This window comes from Sceloporus occidentalis, unplaced genomic scaffold (genome assembly GCF_023333645.1).
Source record: "Sceloporus occidentalis isolate IW3139 unplaced genomic scaffold, rSceOcc1.0.p SCAF_8, whole genome shotgun sequence".
NCBI classification, from domain to species: domain Eukaryota; kingdom Metazoa; phylum Chordata; class Lepidosauria; order Squamata; family Phrynosomatidae; genus Sceloporus; species Sceloporus occidentalis.
In genome coordinates, this window is record NW_028316988.1 from 35131598 (window position 1) to 35146430 (window position 14833).

At 42.1% G+C, this 14833-nt stretch overlaps 1 long non-coding RNA gene across 4 annotated transcripts in view; it reads right to left on the reverse strand.

Annotated features, from left to right (window-relative positions):
• Positions 1 to 4283: 4283 nt before the first annotated feature.
• LOC149308664 (uncharacterized) overlaps positions 4284 to 14833 on the reverse strand; it is a 17537-nt gene continuing 6987 nt past the window's right edge. For all 4 annotated transcript variants that reach the window (XR_016282175.1, XR_016282173.1, XR_016282174.1 and 1 more), the window contains 3 exons: positions 12623 to 12683; positions 11592 to 11655; positions 4284 to 6151 (listed from right to left, as the gene is read on the reverse strand). This is a non-coding gene — a long non-coding RNA (uncharacterized LOC149308664). The remainder of the gene's footprint in view (positions 6152 to 11591; positions 11656 to 12622; positions 12684 to 14833) is intronic.

The following is a 14833-nucleotide window of genomic DNA, read 5'->3' on the forward strand; positions in this document are numbered from 1 at the left end:
CTTCTCCCCACACATTCAAGGAAGCGAGGAGCAATGTGGGTCTGGCAGCAATGCCAGGGCAGTGCTTTTGGTCAGCTGAGGTTTCATCCTGCTGGGAAAAACACTGTTTGTTCTGCTCCGTCCGAGTCAATAGCAAAGATGAACTGTTCATTAAACACCCATGTGTGGACAAGCAAACGATACACCATGCAAGTTGTCCTGTTGTTCCTCTTTCGCTTGACTTGCTTGTGTGGGCCTTTTCGAAATTAGTATGTTGGGTCCCTTGTGCATTTTTATGGGCAGGCCACATGCAAAAAACAAGCAATGCTGGGAGAACACAATAATTTGCCCAAATAATCCTGAGGAAAACAGCCATCATCCTGGGTTGCACAAGGGTGGCTGTGTAAGTTACACTAGTAGTGCTCAGGTTTTCAGGAGCAGGCTCTTCCAACCCAGCCTTGGAAGAAAGTAGGGATGATACTGGAGGAGGAGGCAGTTTATCTCTCTTCTCCCTCCATTTTTACAGAGAACATTGCCCTCTGCTGACCAAGCAGCTTGTTACAAACACAACATTGACTTGTGGAAATGCGCTGGATGCTTTCAAACTGCTCTTGCAAAATTTCAAAACAGTCAAGAAAATTTTCAGATGGCGCCTAAGTAATACTACCACGCCTCAGTACAGTTCATTTTATATCTCGTTAGATATAAGAGTTAGTTGTTTGGTCCGACGCAAAACCATACCTTTTCACAACTCATTTGTTCCGATCAGTTCCCTGGTTTTCAGCCTGTTGCCTGTTTGACTCTTAATTCTTTTAGCACTCTTTCACTCTACTTCTCTTATCCACTCCAGCTGCCTTCTGACTTCTCTCTTTGCTCTTCCATCCTGATCTAAAGTATTGTGAGCTTTTCCCATCCATCCCCTTTATCCTCATTCATTTACTCATTTAGCAAATGAGATACTTGTTATTTTTTTTTACTCAATTCCCATCTCCTGAGGTCATTGCTAAATACCCTTTATGTTCCTTTTCTTTCTAAATACCACTATCTCACCTGTGCCTTCTCTTAGGGCTCCCTCTTCATTGGAGAAGTCAGAACTTGCCCACAAAACTCTTGCTGTTCCTCCAGGTTTTTTATCAATTTTAATTCCGAGCCAATTGATATATTTCCCTTTTAATAATAGAAGATGGATCTCAAGGCACAGCCATGACTTTTCCCAGAGCGAGCTGAAAGTTGTGGAGCAGCCTATACTGTCAGAGGTTCAGGCCATCAGAGTGGAGACACTTAAACTAGGTTGGCTCAAGGCATTGTGTTGACCAATGTAAGTGTCTGAGACAAATTTTGTAGCTTCATTGATGGTAGCTAAGGGAATAGATGGCAGGCCACATTGTATAACTAGTGAGAGGCCACTGCCTAATATTGCCTACTCTTAAGAGCTGGGGGCCAAAGATAAAGCAGTCCCCACCCCTGCTCTAAACCTCCCAGGCTTCCTTCACCATGAGTAGCCTGCATGGGAGTTGATTTGCTGGCATGTAGAGTTGGCATGCTGGCACTCTATAGACCAGCTTCACCCACAAGCCCGCCACTGGGCTGAAGGAGGAGAGACTGGGAGGATCTGCTACCCTCTCTAGCACCAGCAAGGCTTGGTAGTGCCAGGCTAACCAGGCAAAGCAAAAGGAGGCACAGACTATTGACTCTGCCCTCTCCAATTTCTTTGGTGCAATGCAGAGCAACCCAGAATGAAGGCATTGCATGGAACAGGAATGGGTAAGAAGTCACAGTTGACTTTTTTTAAACTGGGTTTGGGAGTACCAAGCCCAGTTCTCCCTACTGTGCTGTGTCAAGCGAAAGAGATGGCGTCATAGAGTTGGAACGAGACCTCAAGGAACATCCAGTCCAATCCCAGATCACTCCCAACACTTGGCCATTCAGCCTCTGTTTAAAGACCTCCAAAGAAGGAGACTCCATTACTCTCCAAGGCAGCATTGTCTTCCACTGCTGAACAGCTCTTAACATCAAGAAGTTCCTCCTAACATTGATGGAATCTCTTTTCCTGCAGTTTGAATCCATTGCTCCATGTTCTGTCCTCTGGAGCTGCAGAAAACAAGTTTACTCCATCCTCAATGTGACATCCCTTCAAATACTTATATAGGGCTATCATATCACCTTTTAACCATCTCTTCTCCAGGCTAAATATCCCCAGCTCCCTAAGTCTCTCTTCACAGGGCTTCATGGTTTCCAGACCCTTCACCATTTTGGTCACCCTTCTCTGGACACAGTTCCAGCTTCTCAACATTGTTCTTGAACTATGGTGCCCAGAACCGGACACTGGATTCCAGGTGAGACCTAACCAAAGAACAGAAAAGGAACTTTTCCCAGCTCAGTGGAAGTTGGGAGAGGCAGAGAAAGTTTGAGTTACAGAGGTGGTTTGAGCATCAAATTAGGACTCTGGAGACCAGGGTTCAAATCCTAGCTTGGACATGGAAGCCCAACAAAGTCACACTCTCTCAGCCTCAAAGGATGGCAATGGCAAACCCCCTCCGAAGCAACTTGACAAGAAAAGCCCAGAACATAGTTGCCTTAGGGTGGCTATAATTTGGAAACGATCGCACACAACAAGAACAAAAAAGTGTGTGGAAGGGATTCTCTTATTCAGTTCACCATGGAAATCATTATTATTATTATTATTATTATTATTATTATTAATCCTGCCCTTCTCCCAAGACTGGGACTCAGGGCAGCTTACAACATGAAAAAACACCATACAGTTAAAAACATGCAAAAACAATATGTTAAAATAAGATTCAATTGCTATGACAATTAAAACAAATTCAATGCTAAAATATAAAATACTTTAAAAAAGGTAAAATGCTTTAAATACACGATTAAAACAATATAGTACCCTAGGCCATTCTTTAAAAGCTATGAATGTCTGAAGAGGAAGGTTCACAGAATCCTAGAGTTGGAAGGGACTGCAAGGGCCATCCAGTCCAACCCCATTCTGCCATGCAGGAACTCTCCATCAAATATGTGGCAGGAAAAACCCAAAGGAGCCAAGCTGGTCCTTCTCAGCTGCCTTCCTTCCTAGTTTGCAGGAACAACTCATGGAAAGCTTGGCCATCTTGCAGAAGGGGGGAAAGGGGGCTTCTTTCTCCATCCAAGATGCTCAGGATCCATGCCAAAGCCTCTTCCAAAGACAAAACCCAAAGGGATCCGAGAATAGAGGGGACAAATGCTACTTTGGCTGCCCGACTTTGCTGGGACTGGAGCCTCTTTCTCCCTCTGGGCTTTTGCATCCACATTGCAGAAATGATCCGGTTTGACTCCACTTTTAACTGCCCATGCTCCAGGCTACGGTAGTTTGGGACCGACAAAAATCCAGATGCTATTTGTTTGTGCGTCTCCACTCTTACTTCCAAGAAAACCAACAGAAAGGAGGGCTTTTTGCTAGCTCTTTCCCAGGGGCACTTAGCCCTTGTTCCGGATCTGCCCCCCTTGCCCACCAAAAGGGCTCTGGAGCTGGCTGGAGCCTGGCAAACGCCTCTCCTCCCAAGGCTTGCCGGAGGGTTTCGTCCTCTGGGGAGGGAAACCAGGCCCTTCCCCAGGAACCAAAAGGGTCCAGAGAGGCACCCAAGAATGGATGCGCAAAAGGGCGGCTCTTGATCTTTGTAGCCCAGTCCAGGGATAGGGGTGCCCACCTGTCCAACAGGGCACCAGGCACACTGCCAAGGACTAGCAGCCCAATGGTTTGCCCCATCCTAACAAGGAAAGCCCCATCATTTGAGGAGGGTGCAAGGAAAGATGCCAAAGTGCAAAGGGATCTCCCTCCAGACTCCACCCAAAGGAAGTGAGGGAGGGAAGGGAAGGACAAGGTAGAAGGAAGGATACAGTAGAAAGGGAAGGAAGGAAGGATAGATGTTGATGGATCAGAGGAAGAGGAGAAGGAGAAGGAAGGAAGGGAGGGAGGGAGGGAGGGAGACAGTACAAAGGGAAGGAAGGAAGGGGGAAGGGAGGGAGGGATAGATGTTGATAGCTCAGAGGAAGGAGAGAAGGACAATGTAGATCAGAGGTTCCCAAACTTTTTTTCCCTCGTAGACCACTTTCAAAATTTTACTGGTTTTGGTGGACCCCCTGCTGCTACATTTCTACCATATTTCCAAAACTCGTCAAAAATGTGAAGATTAGATCTATAGATGGAAATTTGCTTCGCGGCTGAGTTCCAACCCTAATTTCGGAGTGGTAAAAAGAAAAAGAAAAATAGTATATTTTCTTGTGTTCTATTTATTAAAATAATATGATTACAGACTTAATAGAATTAAAATTAAACATTAATAACATAATATAACTTCAACAATGCAAATCAACAATTTAAAAAAATAGTCATAATTTTAATGGGAGAAATGTACTTTAATGGATTGACAGCAAATTATCAATATTTGGCTTCAGTTTTGTAAGGAATAACCGCAAATGTTCTGTGATGTTCAATCTGCTCCTTTTTTTTTTTTTTTGTTAATAGGTTTGTAACGACACTAAAACCTTTTTTGACAAGGTATGGCGAGGGAAACGCTATCAAAAGTTTTCTCGCAATTTCCCACAGCCCAGGATATTTTTCGGGTATTTCTGCCTGCAGCCAAAATGTTTGATAGCCTTTTTTAAATTTCACCTTCAGCTCCTCATTGGTGCTAAGCTCGAGTAGCTCCTCTTGTAATGCCACATTCGCCACTTCCGTTTCATCAAATGGATTTTTGATCCATGGTGGTATTTCCATCATCAGAATATCTTCAAATCTGTTTTTGAAGTCATCATGCAGGGCATTTAAATGTTGGACGTATGTCTGAATATCCTCATCAAGACATTCTGCCTGTGACAAGTTTGGAAACTGGGAGAATTCGCGCCGACTAATATTTTGCTTCATAAATTTCAATTTTCCAAGAAAAGACGAAATTAGACCCTTTGTTTTTATTAAATTTAGGCCGTCCCCTTGTAACTGCAAGTTAATGTCATTAAATTTTTTGAACAAATCTGTCAAATACGCGATGTCTGCTTTCAATTTGATCAGGCTTTCTTTTAAATTTGGATCTTTACTTTCCAGAAACTCTAAAACTGATTCAAAAAGTGAGTAAAATCTTGTTAAACATGCACCTTTCGACAACCAGCGTACTTCAGTATGTAAGAGCAATCGTTGGAAGTCTTCATCATTTTCGTCGCACAATTGTGCAAATAAACGGGTATTCAACGCATTGCTTCTTATTTTGTTAACTGCTTTAATCACAAATTGAAGCGATTGGTGCAATCTATCGCTCAAATTTTTCGCTACCAGGTGTTGTGGGTGGATGACACAGTGAATTGCAGTTACTCCTGGTATAATTCTTTTAAGATAGCTTATAAACCCACAATATCGCCCGAACATGGCAGGAGCTCCATCTGTTGCCACCGAAATAATGTTTGTAAATGGAATCGATTTTTCCTTAAAAAAAATCACTCAGGACATTAAATATTGACTCGCCTTTAGTGTCCGTCTCCAAAGTTTTCGCGAATAGCAGCTCTTCATGGATTTCTTCGTCCATAACAAATCGAACATATGCCAATAATAATGCTTCATTACCAGGTAAAGTTGACTCGTCCAGTTGAATAGAAAAATGAGTTGTTTGCAGATATTTACACAAGAAGCTTTCAATATCAGAGCTCATTTCATCAATATGTCTTTGTACAGTGTTGTTACTCAAAGGAATTCTTTTGAGTACGTCAAATGGAGGTTTGTGCAGAACAGTTTTTAAAACCTCTTCAACAACGGGTAAAATTAACTGTTCTCCGATGGCGTGCGGTTTTCCAGATTTCGCTATAAGCAATGAGATATTGTAAGATGCTCACAAGCCATCATCGTTACTTTGAGAGGTTGAAGCGAACATATTGTGCATGGTGGGTCTCTTTTCATATTTTTCCTTCAATGTTTGAAAATATTTTAAATCTTTACCTATTTTATCAGGATGACACCTTCTTAGATGATCTTCGAGCTCCGATAGTTTCATAGTCATTGCTCAAAACTTTGTTGCATAAAAGGCATATGGGCAATCGTTTGTCTGCCTTTGATGGAAGAAACCAAAGTTCAAATAATCAGTACTGTACTGTTGACATTTCTTCTTATTTTCAGTCATGTTTCGTTTCAGTTACCTACCTGTAAAGAAAAAAATCTTTGTTTTAGTAATCATACAGCGATTTTAACATTGATAGGTAAACCCAAGCCAACATTTTTGTTCTTCACTATCGAAACCAGATAAATTTTCGTGGACCCCCACTTACAACTTGTGAATCCCCATTTTTTTTCACGCCAACGTAGACCCCCGTTGAGTCTCCCATGGACCCCTGGGGGTCCACCTGGACCACTTTGGGAATCACTGGTGTAGATAGAAGAAAGGAAGCAGGCAGTACAAAGGGAAGGAAGGAAGGAAGGAAGGAAGGAAGGAAGGAAGGAAGGAAGGGATGCTGATGGATCAGAGGAAGGAAGGCTATATTTTAGCCTAGAATCAAAACGTGTATGTTCTTTTTTTAAAGCCTCAAACATATTTTTAGATTAAGGGCAGGATCCTGTTGAGGATTTGCATCTTTGCAAGTGGACTTATATCCGTGGAAATAGGCATAGGGCAGCTCTGTAATGTCTGTTGTGTTACTACATAGGGGTGCTGGCAAAGGGACCAATGCCCAATGACACCCACCAACGCCCATCAGGAGTGACAATGTGCCAAGTCTCCTGTTATGCATCTTCATAATTCACTAACTGGGTTTCTTAGTGCCTCTGCTACATGTCTAAGAATATATAATGTTACATAAGGTAGATTGTGATTCTGAACCATGATGCTTAAGACATAAAAAAGGCCTGGTTCATTCGGACCAAGAGTCCCATGATTTCATCCTCTGAACATGGAGGCTTTCTGCAACTATCAGCACAAGATGAACTATATTAGGTTCTCTGAAGATGCCAGCCACAGATGCTGGTGAGACATCAGGAAGAGCCCGAAAAACCCACAAAACACTGCATTCGATCCAGATCCTTCCTCCACAAAACCGGTTTATCCACTCCCATGGCTACCTTAGTGACTTAGTGGTGGTCTGCTTCAGAGGATTAGAATAATTACTGTGTGGAAGCTGCATATGTATTTTTAGGACATTATCTTTTGGCACAATAAATAACAGTGCAGAGAATGGGGTATAGGTTTGTAGGGTATTATCTTTGAGAGATTAGAGCTGCTTGTTTCAATGCTGCTAAAGACTGTTGTTTCCTGGTGCCTTCTTTTAATCTTACCTGTGTTCTTTGTGTGATCTGAACAATTTTTACTCCTCTCCTATTACATTTTTATCCCTGCATCTGTTGCTGAAGTGTATTATAACCATTATTTGTTGTTATGTGCCTTCAAGGTGACTTATGGCCACACTCAAATAGTTTACTTGGCAAGGTCTACCCAGAGGTTTGTCATTGCCTTCCTCTCAGACTGAAAAGGGTGCAGCTTGCCTGGGGTCAGCCATTGGGTTTCCACATCTGGGTGGGAATTGAAACCCTAAGTCTTGGTCTAATTCTAACTTTAGGTCCAAAATGCAAACTACTACCTGCTGACTCTCTAAAAGGGGCTTTCTTGGCAAGAACTATTTAGAGGGGGCTGGCCATTGCTTTCTTCTGAGGCTGAGAGAGTGTGACTTGTCTAAGGTCAACCAGGGAGTTTCTAGGACTGAGCTCAAACCCTGAGACCTAGTCCAGCTCTCAAACCACTAGATGTTTCATTTCATTTTTATGCTGCCTTTCTCCTAGAAAGGGACCCAAGGCAGCTCACAAAATAAAAACACTCTTGATTTATATTTATTGCCAGGATTTCTCTCCTGCCTTTCTCCCAGAATGGGATCCACTTTGCCACACTCCCTTCTCTAAGTCTTGGCCTCCAAGACAAAAAGGACTTAGGCAAATACTCATAGTTTATATATATATATATTTATTTTTAAGGATTCAGGCAGATAACCAGAGTTGGAATGCCCTTCTAAAAGAGGGTCAGACATTGCCGTCTTTTCAGCACCAGACAAAGACCTTTGTTAACATAATAGTAATAATGATAATAATCTCTCAGTCATATTAAGAATGTCTTTAATGCTGTTATACCTTTATACCTTTGAACTATGATGCTTCATATGCTTGCTGCTAATGTTCAGCTCCCTACAGCCGGTTCAATCTTGGGTTTGTATACAGCGTTTTTTACCATTGGATTGCATGAGTGTAGAATTGTCTGTTTTTGAACCATTCGCCGTTGCCCAGAGAGAGAGAGAACTTGGGTCAGAGAGGGATTGAAAAGGGTAATCAACCCATCCATCAATAAATCAAGAAACCTGTTTAGGGCTGCCCCTGTTCCCTGGCCAATGGTTTTAGGAGAATGATGCCTATCTTCAAAGCTTTCCCTGAGCATCCCAAGGGAGCTGTTTTCTTTATCAACAAACAGGCGGCTATAAACATCCTCTTTACCCGGGTTTAAGAGACTCCGAAGACGAAGACACTTCCCATGGAGGAGTCCTCTGTGCCAATGTCCAGCCAGACTAAAGCAGCAAAGCAATACTGGAGGGCAACCATACAATCCTATACTCCAGTATTTACGTGCTGCTAGAGCCTGGGAGACAGACGTGGGCTTTTTGGAGCCAGTTTTTGGGAAGCGGCAAGACTGAAGCAAGCTCTCTGTTAATCCTGCAAACCATCTGAGAAGATACTCACACAAGTGATGCAACTGGATGACTCTTGTGGCAGGAAAAAACACTTCTCTTATGGCTTTTACAATGAAACTCAAGCTGGAAATGCAATGCATTTTTGCAGGGGAGTAATGCTCCCCTTCAGTCAATAGGATTCACTCTCTTACTCTCGACACCAACCCAAAACCCATTAATAGTATTGAACTGAAAAGTACGCAATCCTCACACTATTTATTTCACTGTTCACAATCCTTGCTGAATACTGTGATAGAATAAGGTAGATTTGGAAGGACCAACAAAAGACTGATCAGGAAAATCAGGTATTTAACAATGCTACAAAGCAATACTGGGGGGGCTACCATACAATCCCATAGTCCAGTATTTACGTATTATTATATTTATAGTATTTACATGACAATAACAATGGTACGAAAACTTCTTTAAACCATAAATAGCATGTGTTCACTAGTTATCCTATATTCCCCCTTTTCTAGATTTGGAAGGACCCCCATCAATTCTAAAGTGGTCCTAGTCAACCCACGATAGACTGTAAATCCTTCCTTGGATTTCTTCCTTACTCCATCATTCTGGAACTTGGAGGAAGAAGGCTTGGCATCCCAAACAGTGGTTTAGGGAATAAAATCACTTCCCTACATTTTCTTGAGCCACCAAGAAAGCTAAAAACACTTCAAAATGTAAGGAAGAAAGAGGGAAAAGCAGCAAGTAGCAATGCTTTCCTCTCTCCTTTTCTGCACTGATTCCTTCTTGGATGCGGGGAAACATTCAACTTTAAACAATAAAACGTTAAAGCACATACCTGGCCATGCCTATTTGCAGCCTAAGAACTGAGTTAGGAAGCATCTCAATGGTTCTGGTACCCAGATTGATCACCTTCTTCGTCTTAAATCCCTAAAGTAATGAGGCAGCCCAGAACGGTCTGTATCTTCTTGTCCCTACAAACCATGTCGTGCTGCTACATCACCTCAAGGCCTGAGCGGCAATCCCAAAAAAGGAGAAGGCTTTGCAAACCGAGGCTTAGGAGACACTATTAGTTATTAGAGATTTCCCCCAAAATCTGTAAGGGATGGGCCAAAACTACCATCGAAACGCATTCATGAAAGCAGAATGGCAACCGAGGTTTCGAGCAACGTCCCACGAAGAACATGCTCACAAGAGGGAAACATATGCATCAAGGAGAATCTGAATAATTTGGATAATTGTGGCTCAGAAAAACGGAATCGCTGTTTACACAGGGCAAGGCTGGCACAAGGGTGTGTGCGCATGTCATGCTTTACCATCTGGTTCTACACCAAGTAGCAATTCTGCGTCCGGCTCTAGAAGTCCGGCTCTGGAAGTATGCGAAGGAGCGGCTGTGTTGTAAGAGGCGGCCCTGTTGTAAATCCTACCACGAGGTGACGATGGCAGACAAAGCTTAAATTACTCACAAAAGGCACACGTACCCAAAACCTCTGGATAACCAGGCGGCCCCAGATGGAGGGGCATTCTACAATACAGAGAAACCTTCAGCATATATTTTGTGTGTCCCACAGAGACACTTGCAGCAGTGAGTCAGAAAGCCGTGTGTTTTTTGGATGAGGCAGCCTCAAAACCCGGTCAACGTTTTGGGGACTGTTTGGAGACGTTTCCAGGGCCATCCTGGAATATGTGGGTAGCCGACAATAACCATTAAAGGCTTCCCTGACTTAGCAGTATCTTTAAAAATGCTTGCTACAGCCAGCATTAACCCTTGAGGGCTCTGTTTTGAGATGATGCCCTGAAGAACTACAAAATGTTGCCAGACTGTGTGTCCTCTTTGCAAAGTGGAGAATTATGGGTGTTGTAGGCAGTGGTGAGGGATTATGGGGGTTACAGTTCAACAACAGCCACGGAGCCTTAAACTGCCTACCTCTGAGCTAGACCCTCAATGCTTATGATGCAAACGCGTGCAACATTTAACTCTGGCTCCATCCACACTGCAGAAATAACGCAGTTTGTCACTTTAACTGCCACGGTTCAATTCAATGCAGTTCTGGGATTTATAGTTTTGTGAGACATTTAGCCTTCTATGACAGGAAGCTCTGATGCCACAACAAACTACAAATCCCAAGATCCCATAGGATGGCACCACGGCAACTAAAGCGGTGTCAAACTGCATTATTTCTGCAGTGCAGATGCAGCCCAAGTCTCTATGCAAACAAGGCTAAAAACAGATTTCTCATTTAATGATGAACTTCATTCAATAGCAATGTACTTCAAATTCTGAAACAAAAATCAATGTCCATAAATTTGTTCAACTACAGGAGAATAAAGTTATTAACCCTTAACCCAACAGGTCTGAAGTTTCTTATTTTACTTTACATTTTACTGTTAGCTACCTTCCAGTGGAAAAGGCAGGAAACAAGAGTAGCTGAAATGTATATTTTCAAGCCATTTGACCAGCTGAAGCAAAATCTAATCATATCTAGCAAGATGATGATGATTATTGTTATTATTAATATTATTATTATTATCTGTTCAAACATCCTTCTTCAGTTATATTTGGGTGCAGATCCTGCAACAATTAGGGGAATATTCCTTGCAAAGATGGTGATAAGAGTAGATATTTTAAGTGCCCTGACTTTGAAAGACAAGAATTACTTTGGATGTCCCAAAGTGCTAAATTGTTTCACATCTGAGCAATTATCATACTTCTAAGGAACCTTCATTGTTATTTTGTAATATCCCATGCTTTTGCTACTTCGTTTGTAGGTAGTAGTAATTTGAAAAGTACGGAGGAAAACCTAACTGATTGCCAATCCTGTCTGAAGCTACTGGGTCAAATGGGCCATTGCTCCAGTTCAAAGCCATCTGGCTCCCTTTACATCCCAGTTCGCTTTACTCACCTTTGCCAAACTCACCTGTTAAAGAATAAAAATGGAGCAAAAACCATGGGATCGCTTTCTCTTTCAGTCACAACAGCAACTAAAACATAAGAAAAGAAAAACAGGCCGCAGAAAAGTTATTGCTATAGTTTAGATAAAAGCGGTGGTTGCGAAGACTAACCAAGCAGTCCTCCTAAATCTTTAGGCCTATTTGCATTATGAACAACAAAGGCTGTTGGAGGAAATGGCGTCCGCTAACTTTCTTATGTGGGGAAAACCCTACCTCCCCCAGAAAAGTGTGCAGTGCAAAAAAGCAATATATATATATGTATATGTATATGTATATGTATGTATGTATGTATGTATGTATATACGGAGATGCATACACTCATCTTTTTGCATTTACCAAAATGCTAAAAACAAGGCTTTTTGAACCGCTACCACAATCCAGCCAATGTTCAACTATGCTTGCATTTGTACTGCAGAAATAAGGTTTGACACCACCTTAGCTGCCACGGCTCAATGCTATGGAACTCTGGGAATTGTAGTTTCATGAGACGTTTAGCCTTCTCTGTTGGAGAGCTTTGGTGCCACGGCAAACTACAAATCCCAGAACCCCACAGCATTGAGCCATGGCCGTTAAAGTGGTGACAAATGGGATTATCCTTGCATTGCGGACGGCTGGGTACCTAGTTCGAAGTATTGTAAGAAACAGGAGTATTAATTAATTAATTAATTAATTATTGCTATTGTTGTGTGCCTTCAAGTCATTTCTGACTTATGGAGATCCTAAGGTGAAGCTATCCTGGGGTTTTCCTGGCAAGACTTGTTCAGAGGTTTGCCATTGCCTTCCTATGAGGCTGAGAGAGTGTGACCTCTTGCCCAAAGTCACCCAATGGGTTTCATGGATGAGTGAGGACTCGAACCCTGGTCTCCAGAGTCACAGTCCAACACTCAGACCACTACACCATGCTGTCTCTCTATTTAATTTTGGCTACACACAATAATCTGGTTGCCAAATGTTGTGCGAGTTGGAGAAAACTTTGCAACAACAGGAATAGTTCTACCTTAGCCACCGACGGATCTCCAAACGTTGCGGTCATCAGGCGCACACATGGATGCCACAACCTGGCAAGGAAAACAACGAGAAATAAAGAGGAGCCGCAGCATCCACCTCACAACAACAACAACACACACACACACCCTCCCAAGAGATAGAGAGAAAATGCTTTAGCACTTTGTGTTAAAATTCTGTGGGATCAGTGTTGCATCTGAGGCCAACCAGTATCATAGTTTAAAAATTAAAAAGCAAAACTGTCAAAGGGCCGGGTTGTGTTTACAGAAGTGGAAGGGGGTTGTTGCCTAAACGCAGCCCTTGACCCAGAGCAAAGAAAGGGCAGAGAAGAGGCTTTTTTGGGGAGGGACACGCTCTGGCCGGCCACCAACCCACGCCACGCGAACAAAGGCTAGCGTTTTGTGGCATCTTTCGACTCTCCCTCCTCCTCCTCCGCAACCTTTGCAGCAGAACATACACCATAATCATATGGGAAGAGAGGAGGCCTTTCCCAGCCTCTCCAGAGGCCTCCTTTGCTCCCTTTGGGACTTTTTAAAGGGAAATGTCGCCTAAAAGGCACAGCCCTTGTCCTCTCTCTGTTTTAATAGTATCTTTACAACATCAAGAGTGGAACTTGCAGAGTTTTGCAGAGTGTGCGGCTTGCCCCTGACTCCGTGTGTTGTTGTTTCCAAAATTGCTTGGGATTTCTGCACTCCATGCCATAAATATAGAAATGTAACACAATGATACACAATAAAATAAAATCAACAAAGACTGAATTTCATCAGAGACAACAGAGCCCTTTTTTGACATTTGCTATTGAAGATTTCTGGCTAGATTGCAAAGTGTCGCAATGTTGTCCTCTTTCTAATTTAGGGAAAGTAGGCCTTGTGAATGGATCCAGGTTGTGTTCTTCAGGTGTCCAAGACTCTGGAAACGAAGGACCAAAACACACGGCAGAAACAATCCAGTTTGAGACTGCTTTAACTGCCCTGGCTTAATACAGTGGTTCCCCAACATTGGTCCTTCAAAGTTTTGGACTTCAGCTCCCAGAATTCCCAACTTTTTGGTCAGTTTGGCTAGGGGCTTCTGGGAGTTAAAGTCCAAAACACACGGAGGACTAAAGTTTGGGAATCACTGGTTAATGCTATGGGATTTGCAGTTTTGTGGGATGTTTAGCTTTCCCCATCAAACTAGAAATCCCAGAATTCCATAGCACTGACCAGTGGTTCCCAAACTGTAGTCCTCCAGGTGTTTTGGACTTCCAACAGTCAGGAATTCTGGGAGCTGAAGGTGTTGGATTTGTTTCTTTGTTTATCTGCAGCTACACTGCAGAGTTAATGCAGTTTGGTACCGCTTTAAGTGTCATGGCTCAATGTGATGGGATTCTGGGACTTGTAGTTTGGTGAGATACTTAGCCTTTTCTGTCAGAGGGCTCTGGTGCCAGAATGAACTACAAATCCCAGGATTCCACAGCAATGAGCCAAGATGGTGTCAAACTGCATTAATTCTGCAGAGTCGTTAATATAATTAGTAACTCATGAGGTGATGCTCACTCTCTCTGTAACTCAGAAACCAGCAAAGGCTGTGGGAGTTATTTTTTGCAAGAGGTGGGAGTAGTGGTTGAGTAAAGTACTATTCATTTGGTGAAAAAACAAGAACAAGACTGTAGAAACCATCTTCCATGTTTATAGCTGGGAAGAATATGACCCAGAAGCTGAAACCTACTCAATGCCCCAAATCTCATCCTAAAATAACCTTTGCTCCGATGCAGAGGAAGCCAAAGTATGGCTTAAACATGAATAAATGATTACTTTCGACACAGAATCGTCTCAGCTCAGAACACCACAAGATCTATATCTATAAACACACAAACATACACATACTTTAAATATATATATATATATATATATATATATATATAAACATAAAACATACATATACACACATATATCTACACACACACATACAGTACATACAAACCCACATATATTTTATATTATATATATATATATACACACACACAGATATATACACACTATATATATATATATATATACACACACACACACACATACATACACACATTATATATACACAATATATATATATATTATATATATATATATACACACACATTTTATATTATATATATACACACACATGTATATACACACATTATGTATATATTCACACACACACACACATATATAATGCACACACA